At 40.3% G+C, this 12,234-nt stretch overlaps 1 protein-coding gene and 1 long non-coding RNA gene across 3 annotated transcripts in view; one reads left to right on the plus strand and one right to left on the minus strand.

Annotated features, from left to right (window-relative positions):
* The window catches only part of LOC131907486 (pleckstrin homology domain-containing family A member 5-like), a 114,509-nt gene that overhangs the window by 80,232 nt on the left and 22,043 nt on the right, over positions 1-12,234 (plus strand). The gene's annotated exons all lie outside the window — the stretch shown is intronic.
* LOC131907487 (uncharacterized) overlaps positions 1-12,234 on the minus strand; it is a 34,938-nt gene that overhangs the window by 22,257 nt on the left and 447 nt on the right. The gene's annotated exons all lie outside the window — the stretch shown is intronic.

Genomic DNA, 12,234 nt, shown 5'->3' on the forward strand with positions numbered 1-12,234 from the left:
GTTGTGTAGACACCAAAAGAATGAGAATCCCAAGACCACTGGTTTGTCGATCATGAGACTATTGATTGACCTTTAAGAACGCAGTTTCAGTAGGATGGTTGAGGTGGGCCCTAGAAGAGTTCAGCTGGAGAAAGATGGAGGAACACGTTATCTGTTACTATAACGAACTGCCCCAAAACGGATGTTTCTGCCCCTTAGGAGCTTGCTCTAGGACCAGCAGGATTAGCCTGAGCTCAGGCTTTAGGACCATGTGGCAGAAGGAAAAAGCCTGGTTCTGCAAGTTGTCTCTGAGCACCACCACCACCCTGTCCCAGGTACACCTTGGTAGGTGTGCCCACACAGACACACACACAATCAATAAATGAGTGAGTGAATGGCTTTTAAAAAAGAAAATCGTGGCTTGCTCCAGTTTGGCTAGGGGATAGCCAGCCTGATGGATGGATGCTATCTGAAGGCCCATCACCCCACATGGGAAGAGTGGTCATCGGGGGATCACCAGTTGGTGCCAGTTTTTCAGTAAACCAAAATGGAAGACAGTCTGCCAAGACTTTTTGTAAGATTTGAGACTTGAAAAGCAACTGGGCTTTCTGGGGCCTGAGGTGTGAGCCAGAGAGGGACAGGCTTGGGGTCGTAATACTGTACTGCAGCAGACACTGTGCTCCCACAGAAAGTGACAGGCCACCAGGAGGTGTTGCTGGAAATGTATATTCCACTATGTCACATGATTGAACCGAATTACATTTGCCTAAACCCCAGCTCTTACAACCTGTGCAATTCAAAAAGTATGAGAAAGCAGTATATTTTTATTTGCTATATTGTTGTTATTTTTATTTATGTTTGTGGATGTCCATGTAAAGAATGCTATGTGAGTGGGTGTCAGCTGAGGCCAGAGGAGAGTGTGGGATCCTTTGGAACTGAGGGCAGCCTGGTGTAGGTGACAGGATCTAAACTCTGGCCTTCTAGAACAGCACACACTTTGAACCACTGAGTCAGCTCTCCAGCCATAGCACAAGTGGCTTTTTACAAATAGCAACTATGTAATTATAAGAACAGTAACAGGGAGTGCTAAACACCCCCATAGATACGTTTTTTTCTCATTTAGGAAATGATCTTTAATTCCATCAGACCCAACAGGAGCAAGAAATAACATACTCTTCACTACTTAAAAATTCATGCTTTCAGCAATCATATCCAAAAATATTCTATAGTAGAAATAGCTCCTCAAATTGTGCTATTTTTATTTCTTCTGAAAATGTGTTTCCAAATTGTCTGATTGATTTTGCCTCAGTCAGAAGGAGGGAATTTCAGTAACATGTCTACCCATCCCCAAACAGAGACTGAACCCAGGGCTTTATGCATGCTGGACAAGTGCTCTACCACTGAGTTAGATCGCCAGCTCCCAATCAATAATTTATGTACAGGAAGCATCAATGATATATATATACAGGGAACTAAGGTTCCTAGAGAGCCCCCAAGTTATCCAGTCATGTGTGTCTGTTCCATTTGCTTAATTTTGTGGATCAATCAATCATCCTGGACAACAGAATCAACTTACTGTTTCATTTTCTTTTGCTCTATATGTCTTGTCTCTTATAAGACATAACTAAATGTTATTAAAAGAATATAGAAAGATATAAAATGTAATTACATTTTCATAATTGATAGGAAATAAACATTTTTATAACAAGTCTTAATTTTAGCCTGGAAAAGTTGTATTTATTTTGGGCTTTCCTTGTTTAAAGGAAGTATGTTTTTTGCTTTTTGAGATTAGTTTGTTTTTATTTTGTGTGTGTGTGTGTGTGTGTGTGTGTGTTGCCTACATGTATGTCTATGTACTGTGTGCATGCAGGCCCCATGGAGGTCAGAAGAGGATGTCAAGTCCCCTGGAACTGGAGTTACAAATGGTTGTGAGTAGTCTTGGGAATCGAACCTGGGTCCTCTGGAAGAGCAGTCAGTATTCTGAACTGCTGATCTGTTGTCTCTCCAGTCTTGTTTTGTTATGAAGACACAGCCTCATGTACTTTCCTTGATTTGCTATATGGGGTAGTCTTGAACTTCTGATATACATGCTTCTCCCTTCCTTGTGTTGCCATACCTCATTCTATGCAGTGCTGAGGACTAAAGCCTTCCTAAGGCAGGAGGATCACTGGAACATCTGTGGGCCAGCAAGCCTGACATTCACAGTAGGAGACAATAAAGAGAATTCTGTCTCAAAACAAGATGGAAAGCATGGGCTGACACCTGAAGCTGTCTACTGGCCATACATATCAGAAGTTCACGTGTGCTTACTTAAAATAGCTGGGGGGCTGGAGAGATGTCTCAATGGTTAAGAACACTTGTTGCTCTTGTGTAAGACTCAGGTTCAGTTCTCAGCACCCACGTGATAGCTCACAACCATCTGTATCTCCAGTTCCATGGGAACCAACATTCTCTCTTCTCCCTCTGAGGATCAAAAGGTCAAGGCCCACCTCAGCTATGTAAAGAGTAAGATGCCTGCCTTTACTAGGTGTAAGACCCTGTCTCAAAAATATAAAAGGGGAGGTCATGCTAATATACTTCATGTATCACTATTTTTAAAATATGGATAAATTGTTTTAAGTCTTGGAATTCTCCCTCCCCTTATGGATTTTTCAATGGGGAAATTATTCTCTACAGAATATGTAACCTGCATGTTTTGTGTTGTTTGGGAGCTAAGTGATCTAGAGCTGGAGAGATAGCTCAGTAGTTAAGAATGCACACTGCTTTTCTAGAGGCAAGAGTTGCCAGTTGATTCCCAGTACACATAGTAGGCAGCTCACAATTGCCAGTATCTCCAGCTCTAGGAGAATCTGATGTTTCTGGCTTCCCAGCTCTGGAAATGAACACACACGCACACACGCACACACACACACACACACACACTTTTACAAACAATATTGGAACATTTGGTTTTACTGGGAGAATTTTTTTAAATGAGACTTCATAAAGGCCCTTTTCTGTTTGGTTGTTACACTTTAGAACCGTGGCTAATACTTTTGCCAAAAATGCTTGTTTTCTCTGAAAAAGATTTACACAAAAAGGAAGTAAAAATTTTAATCTCCATTTTATTATATCCTTGGTTAATGCATCTGCACTGGCTCTTTAAATGCAGTTGTAATTTCTAAAAAAGGACATTAACTTCCCTTAAATACGGTTAGCCACATGCCGGGTGGTGTACCTACACCCTCTTGAGTTAACTATTTTATAGTCTGCGTCGCTGACCTTGATAGGGTTTGGAGGAGAATGAAACCTGGTGGTGAGCCCGCCGAGCTCTGGAGTGGACATGTGTTCCTGTGGCCCTGTCGTCCCCTCCTCTCCTTCCTCTCCTGTCTTCTAATAGCTTATCCTTAGTGACTGCTCAGGCTAGTTCTTAGATAAATCAACATGTGGCCAGGATTTATAATTAACATGTTAAAAGTTCTTCTTAACAGTTTCTCTAACAGCACCTTTTTTTAAAAAATAAGTATTCCTTTGTAAGAAATTATGTCCAGATTGTTAACTTCATTTTTTTCTACTACTTTAAAGGAATGAAACTGGAAGATTGAATTAGTTTGTTATTGGTTATTAGAGAAAATCTGACTTAGACAAATTAATAAGATTGATTTATGATCTGTCTCTAGAAAATAATGTGAGTCTTCACAGAGTGTAATTCCTTCATTGAGAAATAGCAATACTCAGCAGTGAGAGGACAAAGAACCCAATTAAAATGTGAGCGAGACTTGATGAGACGCTTTGCCAGAGGAGATACACAGATGGCCACAAGCCCGTGGAAAATGCTCTCAGTTGTCGGTGGGGAACTTGATTTATGTAACGTGGTGTGCCTATTAGAGTGGCCACCTTCCCTTCTGGGCTGTGTGGAGGAGAGCCGCTCAACTCCAGGTGGCCAGAAAGCAGAGAGGAGGAGGGAGGGGAAACAGGGAGGGTACGTGGCCTTGCCAGGGATTCCTTTCCTTCTTGGAGGCTCGACTCCTAGTTTCTACCAGCTTCAGCGATGTGTCAGATGATGAGTTCATCAGTGGATCAGCCCTCTAATGAAGTCTGAGACCTGAGAAAGTCAGTCACTTTTCAGAAGCCCAGCAGCTGGCAACCAGGCCTTTAGCCAGTGGGCATGCGTTAAAAAACAAAGTCTCATTGTAAGCACAAGCTGGTCTCTTGCCTCACCTGGTTCTAGCCTTTTAGGCATATCCCTCCAAGGCTAAGCAGAAGCTACATTTGTATCTATTCTTCAAAGTTACAGCCAGATTGGGTCTGGTATGTTTGTGTTCGTTTCTCAAATAGCGATCCCACAGTGTTCAGCAAACACCTTTGTATTTCATAAAAATCTTGGTAGAATTACATATTAAAACATAAACAAAGCCTAATGTAGGGATTTGTTCTTTTCCAGCTTTAGAAATTACAGTGTTAATGCACATGTGAACAGCTTGCACATTCGGTCTCTACTGCTATGTACACTCAATTTTTTTATTCAAACAGTGAACATATGAAGAGCTGGTGGGGGTCCTAGAAATTTCCATTTATTCACATCCAACTCTTAGGAAATTTGAAATGCTGCATAACAAAAGAAATCCATTCATAATATACAAATAAGAGGAGACAGAAAATTCAGTCTCAAAAATAACATTAGAGGCAGGCCTACAAAAATGTGGTGGGTTTTTTGTTTGTTCCTTTGTTTTGTCTGTTTGTTTTGGGGTTTTTTTGGTTGTTTTTGTTTTTGTTTTTTTAAGCATAAGCACTCCGCTTTTTATTTTAGCTGCTATCTTGTTTAATGTGAAATTCAAATACCTCTTGGAGCTGGGCTGGAAGTATGTGCAGTTAGGTCCAGTGCAGCTAGTAGGAAATGAAAACTTCTGCTTACCCTGCCTTGGCATTCAGACACCCAGCTTTGGGAGATGACTGCCAGGTTGCTTTTATTTGGGCCTAAATTTTTTGTTTGGCAAGAAGATCTTGTAACCCAAGGGTTGCTGCTAGGAAAATGTGTTTGTTTTATGGAAGAAAAAGAAACACATGAGTGAATTTTCTTCTCTTCAGTTCTGTGATATCTAGCCAGGTGTGGTGGTGCATGCCTATAATCCTGGCCCTGAGAAAGGCTGAGGCAAGAGGATCCTAAGTCCAGTCTTGACTACATAGTGAGTTCTAGGACATCCTGGGCTGCATAAGGAGACTTTGTTTTGAACCAGGTAAAACGGGAGCATCTGCCAGAGGAAGTACACTAAATTGGCCTCTTTCTAAAATCTGCTTGTGTATCCATAATTTATGCTCCTCAGAGCCAGTGCTAACTGAAGCGGCTGCTTAAATTAATATACGTCAGTCCTTAATTGCTTGGTCTATTACATTTAATGTAAAGATGTGTAGCTGACTTAGAGTTGAAGTTATAAATTACTCCGCTTGTAACCTCCACTCCAGAATATCTAATGCCCTCTTCTGGCCTCTCTGGGCACCATATGCATGTGGGATATGCACACATATGCGTGCACAGGAATAAAAATAAATCTTTAAAGAAAAAACAACTTAGCAGGCAGACGTCATGTCTGGACCTTTCATTGGGTCAGCAGTACAGCTAAAGGTGGCTCTTCATCCCAAGGCCAGTCTTAGCTGTGCGTCTCCATGTGCATTCTGTCCTGCATATGTCTTCAGTCTACATACTGCACATACTGCCACTAGAAAGTTTTATAAATTTTTAATACAGTGAAAATGTAATTAAAGATTAACCGCACTGTCCTTTTTTTATTTTTTCTACCAAGTGGGAGGGAAAAGGTGTAAAACTTTCCAGAGCCAATACAGACGTAACCACACATTTCTACTCTAGTTCAGAAGTTGAGATGTCTTCTGACAGTAAGGACACAGGAAACTGATGCTAACCAGTTTTAATGCATCTTTGCTTCCTTTTATTTGTTTTGAGACAGGGCCTCAGTATGTAACTGGATGGCCTGGAACTCGCTATGTAGGCCAGGCTGGCCTCCATCTCACAGAGCTATGCTGCCTTTGCCTTGAGAGTGCAGGAGTTAAAGGTGTAGCCACCACGGTCGACCTTCGTTGTGTTTTGTTTGCTGCCATTAGGTCATACCTGTCCCTTGGATGTGTATGTGGTTGGGTAAGTGAATTAGAATTAGTCCGGTGTCCTACCCCAGAGAGGCAAGTGCTTTAAAACAGACGTCTGTAGCCGCTCACAGTGGCTGAGGATAACATGCAGTACAAGTACAACCTCAGCTACCACACTTGGGCGGGAGCTCTCTGAGAAGACAGTATTTGAACAGGACTTAAGTAATGTAGATTGGTGAGGTTCTACACAGCTTATAAACTAATTGAATTAGTTGTAACTTAGGCAAAAAGCAGAATTTAGAAAGGACTAGAAGAAGAAATAGGGAATGTTTAAAGTCTTACATCAGACTCTTACTGAACTGCCTTTAGAAAGAAGGTCAGACTGCTCATTAGTGACCTAAGACTAGATATTCTCAAGTTTAAAGGTTCTGAGTCCTTGTTAGTAAGCAAGTATGTGTTAATAGCTACCACTCCCCAAGGAGGAAGATTCTAGTGGTATGAAGGCCTTTTTCATTCTAATTGGTTTCTTCCTAAGCAGGTGTTTATGAACTAATTGGATTCCTAAATCATTCATCTCTTCCAATTACTTGTTCCAGGCGTTTGCTTTTTTGTGAGATTTTTATCTCTAAAGGAACACCGGCTTGAAACACAAAACATCTTTGAATATTTTCTGGATAGTAAATGGACCCATCCCCCTCTCTCCTTTCTTGATTTTTAAGACAGTCTCTACCTCCTAGGAACTGAGATCACAGGCATGTACCACAAAGTCAAGTTCATTCTAGTATTTTTCTCATCAGAAAGGTTTGTTGTATTAAATGATCTTGGAGATGAAAATCAGTAACCAACCAATGAGACATCTTACACTTCCTGTCTTACAATAGTGTTAAGTACTGGAATAAAAGACTAGAAGGTGTGTTTCTTTCTCATTACAAGGACCTATATTTGAATATTAATTATGAGTAAATTGACCCCATGAATGGAATTGGGTTTCAGATTGAGGTATTCAGGATAAGTCTGATTTGCAGAATAATGTTGAGGATCCTGATAGGTCAAGTAAGTCAAGGACAACAATGGCATTTTTAAGATTAAATACAACTGAGAAGTGACTGAAGAATGACAGTATTACAACTGGGCCTTGAGTCATCTCACAGACATGCCTGAGGTGTGCTGAAACGTGTGTTGGTGTAGTCCTGGTTGGACCCTCAGTCACCCTACAGATAGCCTGGAGGTATGCTGAAACATTTGTGTTGTGGAAAATTCTTAGGAGAACCTCACTGAACTTTCTCTCTGATTTTTTTTTTCTTTATTATTTAATGTGTGTGTGTGTGTTTTGGTTGCATGTCTGTATTATCTCTTTACCATGTGTGTTCCTGGTACCTGCAGTGGCCAGGGGTTGGATCCACTGGTATGGGAGTTACAGGTGGTTGTGAGTTGCCATGTAGGTGTTGGTAATCAAACCCTGGTCCTCTGCTAGGACAGCCAGTGCTCTTAACCTTAACTGAGCCAACTCTACCCCTTCTCTGTGGTTTTGTTTTGTTTTGTTTGTTTTTGGTTTTTTGTTTTTGTTTTTGTTTGGTTTGGTTTGGTTTGGTTTGGTTTTTTCGAGACAGGGTTTCTCTGTGTTGCTTTGTGCCTTTTCCTGGAACTCACTTGGTAGCCCAGGCTGGCCTCGAACTCACAGAGATCCACCTTCCTCTGCCTCCCGAGTGCTGGGATTAAAGGCGTGTGCCACCAACTGCCCGCCTCTCTGTGGTTTTTAAAAATGCTTTATTTTTGTTTGTGTACAGAGGAGGTGTATATTCCCACTCTGGGGACTTCATTCTCTCCTCCTACCGTGGGCTTCAGAAATCAGACTCACGTTGTCAGGCTTACATGGCAATAACTTTTACCAGCTGAGCCATCTCACTGGTCCCCTCCCTCTTAATGAGGCATGGCTTCTGCCCTATACTTTAGAGATACATGAAAAGAAAATGGAGATTCGTTGTGATTTAGGATTCCCCACTGGTTTGAAATTGATTAACTCCAACAGTGTAGTGGGATGTCTATCTTTTCTCAGCTTTCTTCCTGAAAATGTGATTATTGTAAGTATATGAGATGAGCTGGACAGAATTGTACAAGGCACATGGGAATTACCTTATCATTAATCATGTTTTTCTTGAAGTAAATAGTTTGTCTGCTGTTGGGAAGCTTTTGTAGGTGTGGTGTTTAGATGTTTTGCTAACGTGTGCTCTCAACACAGCTACCCCTAACAGATTTCATCTTGCAATAGTTAGGTCAGCCATCACATTGTTAGTGGTTTCCACATATCCCCGGGCAGTTAGCCATTTCCTCTTCTGGGCTCTGTAAATCAGGTTATGTTTTAATGATTTGTTTACAGCCTGCTTTCTCATATTAAACTGTCAGTTTGTCCTGTCATGACCTTGAGAGGTGGGACCTTATCTTACTGTCCCTTTTACGCCCATGGCCCATCACAGTTTCCCTGTGGAGGACTGTGAACAGTGAATAAGTGGGCGAGGGCCCCAGAGAAACCATACAGGCTCTGGTAACTTCTCAGACCAAATGCTGGGTTGATTTGTCACTCTTAAGGCCCCTGGTAGTTCCTAGACTCTTCAAACAGATCTCTTGCTTCATTTTATTCTTCTTCTCCAGGCAGTGCTATGTAGAACCACCATCCTACTGTGTGATTCTGTAAATACTGTGCTGTTTTCATTTTATTTTAAATGTTCTACCTTCGTATGGGATCACGTCTAAATCAGATATGCTAGGATAATAGAAAACTTTCTTTTAGTACATTACTTTGTTCTTTTGAGTGCTTGGGTTTTTTTTTTGTTGTTGTTTGTTTCTTTAGAACAGGATAGGTTGTCATGATTTTAACCTGAAATGTTCTCCAGTGTTCATATTTGAACCCAGCTGCCCAAGTGGTGGCACTATTTGGGGAAGCTGTGGACTTTGAAGTTTGTACTCAGCCCCTAGTTCCTGTGAAGCATTCCCTCTGCTTTCTGGTCTGCTGTGGTGTGATCAGTCACTAACACACAGCCCACCTTTCCACATGTTGGTCCTCTTAGGAAATGCCCTCCAAAACATGCCCAAGATTGTGCGTTACCAATCCTAGACATCTCTCAGTGGAGTCATTTTGATAATTAAGTCCACCTGATAGACCCCAGACTCAGGGCACTACCCTCTACAGCTAGCCACTACCTCACAATCCTCTAGTCTTGGCTTTCCTACATGTTGGCATATAAACATGCATCATTGTATTTGGCTTAGTGAATTTAGGAAGACTCTTTATCACAAAGCTGTCCTGATAAGGAAATCTTCATTAGGTAATAGAAAGTCTAATTGCTGTGAGAGATAATAAGCCTTCTATATTTTAGCTATCTCATTCTGTTTATAAGTTGATAGGATTTCTGCTATTTTGCCCTTGGAATTGTGAGGGAAGTTTTATTGACTTTTATTTTTCTGAGAGTGGGATTATTTTCTTTCTTAGTGTAAAAAGTTTAAATTGATTATAATTGAAATTAGCAAAATATGAACCTAAAAAAGGAGGGGAGGAATATGAACCATATGTATAGCCTTCTGGTTTTAGCAAACTGTTGGCCTGCTTTCTTATATTTCAGACTACATAGTGAAACAATTTTGTCCTCTGGTTTTAATTTTTGTTATAGCAGTTTCATGGTAAAGGGATGCTTTAGCACCCATTAGGTTGTGTGTTAGATTTGGTTTTAAGACAGCTCCAGTTAACATATTAGAAAAGTATTATACCATTAACATTCTAACAAGATATTTACAGTATGTTTGGTAAAGTGGTTTGCCCATTCTCATATAAATTATCATTTTGTGAAAGAGAACAAACTATAAAAGAAATACGGTCAGCCATTAAATAAGTCAGCTTTTGATTATGTAGCTTTATATGATTTTTCTCATTCTCACAAAAGGCCCATAGGATTATATGTTAGACTTGTTTTCCTTCAAAGAAAGCAGAGGATGGGTGACCCTCTGTGATCAGAGAAGGCACTGAACTTGAAAATGCAGCATCAGACTCCAGGGCTGGTTGCCTTTGACCACTGATTAGGCTGGACTACTTCCTGCAGGACCACACATCTACAGACACAACAGTGTGGTGGCACAGTAAACACACCAAAAAGCACTAAGTTAGGCAATGACAAGTTTTTATTTGCTTGTTTATAACAAGAAATTAAAAATAAGCATCTGTTAGTGAACAGGTTTAGCCAGCTGGTGGGAAGTCGTCAAGTGAAAGTTAGGAACGTCAGTCGGCCTGTTGTGAGGCAGCGGACTGCTGTGATGACCTCCTGTGTACACAAACTTGGCTCTCAAAGTGTATTTCAACAGAATGTCTTTTGAGCATTAGCATAACTGATAAAATGCCTGGGCAGTGGCGACACTCACACTTTCAGGTTTCATTAGCAGTTATGACCACAAGTAAATGACTCAGCCACTGGTGTGCCTCAATTTTTTCAGTAAAATGAAGGTAAGAACAGAACCTATCCACTTGGATTATGAGGCCTGCATGGGTTTGTACAATGCTTGACAATACGATAGTAAATAGTCAATCTGAGCAACTATCATTGTTTCTGGATGGTGAAAAACAGGAATTTCAGCCTTTCTGTCTTTTATTTGTTGAATTTTGAAATAATATGTACTGACTTTGGAACAATGCAAGGTCAGGGGAGCCTTTAATCCCAGCACTCTGGAAGCAGAGGCAGGTGATCTTTGTGAGTTTGAGACCAGCCTGATCTACAGAGTGAGTGAGTTCCAGGACAGCCAGGGCTACACACAGAGAAACTCTGTCTCAAAAAACAAAACAAAACAAAAAAATTTTTAAATTAAAAAAAAGAGGAGTCCTTTTAGTTGGTATGATTACAAACAGTACATGCCCAATTACTTAGAGCATTATTTTAAATTTCTCACTGAGCATTTTCTTCAAAAGCTATCTGTAATCATATACTTTGATATTTTACCCTATCTTCTATGCCAAATTTAAGGAAATTGAAGTCATGTTTTATTTTTTGGCTAGAAGGCAAGCTTAATCATAACACATTCTTCCTGGAGAAACTGCTGTAATTTGCGGGTGCAGTGACAGGCTAGAGTGTGACGTCAGTGCGGTGTCAGACTTCAGAGTGGCAGGCCAGCCTGGAAGCCACAGTGCGTTTCCTTGGTCTTTGGTCCTCACAGGACTCACTGAGCGCGGCTCAGAGACAAAGGAGTTGAGTCTGTTTCCATCGGGGTCCACTGTGCCTGTAGCTGAGGTCTTGAAGGATGTATGTGATTAAGGAGGTGAGTGACTCCTTCCTGCTGTTAGAGCTTCTGCCTTGCTCTCAGTGACTGGCCTGGAGTGAGCACTCTGCAGCCCTGGTGCCACGCAGGTGCCCAGTGCAGAGGCTATTATAGTCATGTAAATATGTTTATTCGGTTTGCAATTGCACATTTTAAGAAATCATGTCTTAGTCTGCCCTTAACTTCCAGCTACATAAATACATCGTAGACATGGCTTACTTTAAAGCCAAGAATTTTTATTTTGAAACAAATCTCAATTTACCTTAATTTTTTTAACCTACTCAGATGAGAAGTTGGGTACTCTCCCCCCAAAATTAGATGAATAGTTCTTCAGATATTCTTATGGAAAATATAGACAATATTATTGTATAATGTTTAAAAATTTTAATGTAGTTTAAATTGATTAACAATTAGTTTAAATTTCCTTTGTTTCTCTAATCTGGGGACTGTTTCTGTGGTGTGATTCAAAGTAGGAATCCTTTGTAACCTAAACTTTAAGAACAAAATACTAGCAGAAAATTTTATATTAGAGACAGTATTTTTTTTCCCATTGGAAGAAGTTTTAGGAACATAAATTGTTGAAGCTAACAAATGTGACTTTATGAATTTATTCTTACTGGCAATACCAATTCATACTTCTTCAAATTATAATATAAATATGTTTAGTTTGAAAGCATGTATAAGAAAGTTATACTGAGCCTCCTTTTGTTTTTGAAAAGCTCTTTTACTTAGAATTTCTTTTCTCTGTTTTATAGACGCATTGTTTATGTTGTACATATTGGAGCTTCTGAAGTCTTTTCCTATTGACATTTATGGCATTATGCTTTTCAGGAAGGTTCAATAGTGGCTTTGATTTCAACTTGTTAAGAATAGATGTTTTAT

The sequence above is a fragment of the Peromyscus eremicus genome, chromosome 3, assembly GCF_949786415.1.
Source record: "Peromyscus eremicus chromosome 3, PerEre_H2_v1, whole genome shotgun sequence".
NCBI lineage: Eukaryota > Metazoa > Chordata > Mammalia > Rodentia > Cricetidae > Peromyscus > Peromyscus eremicus.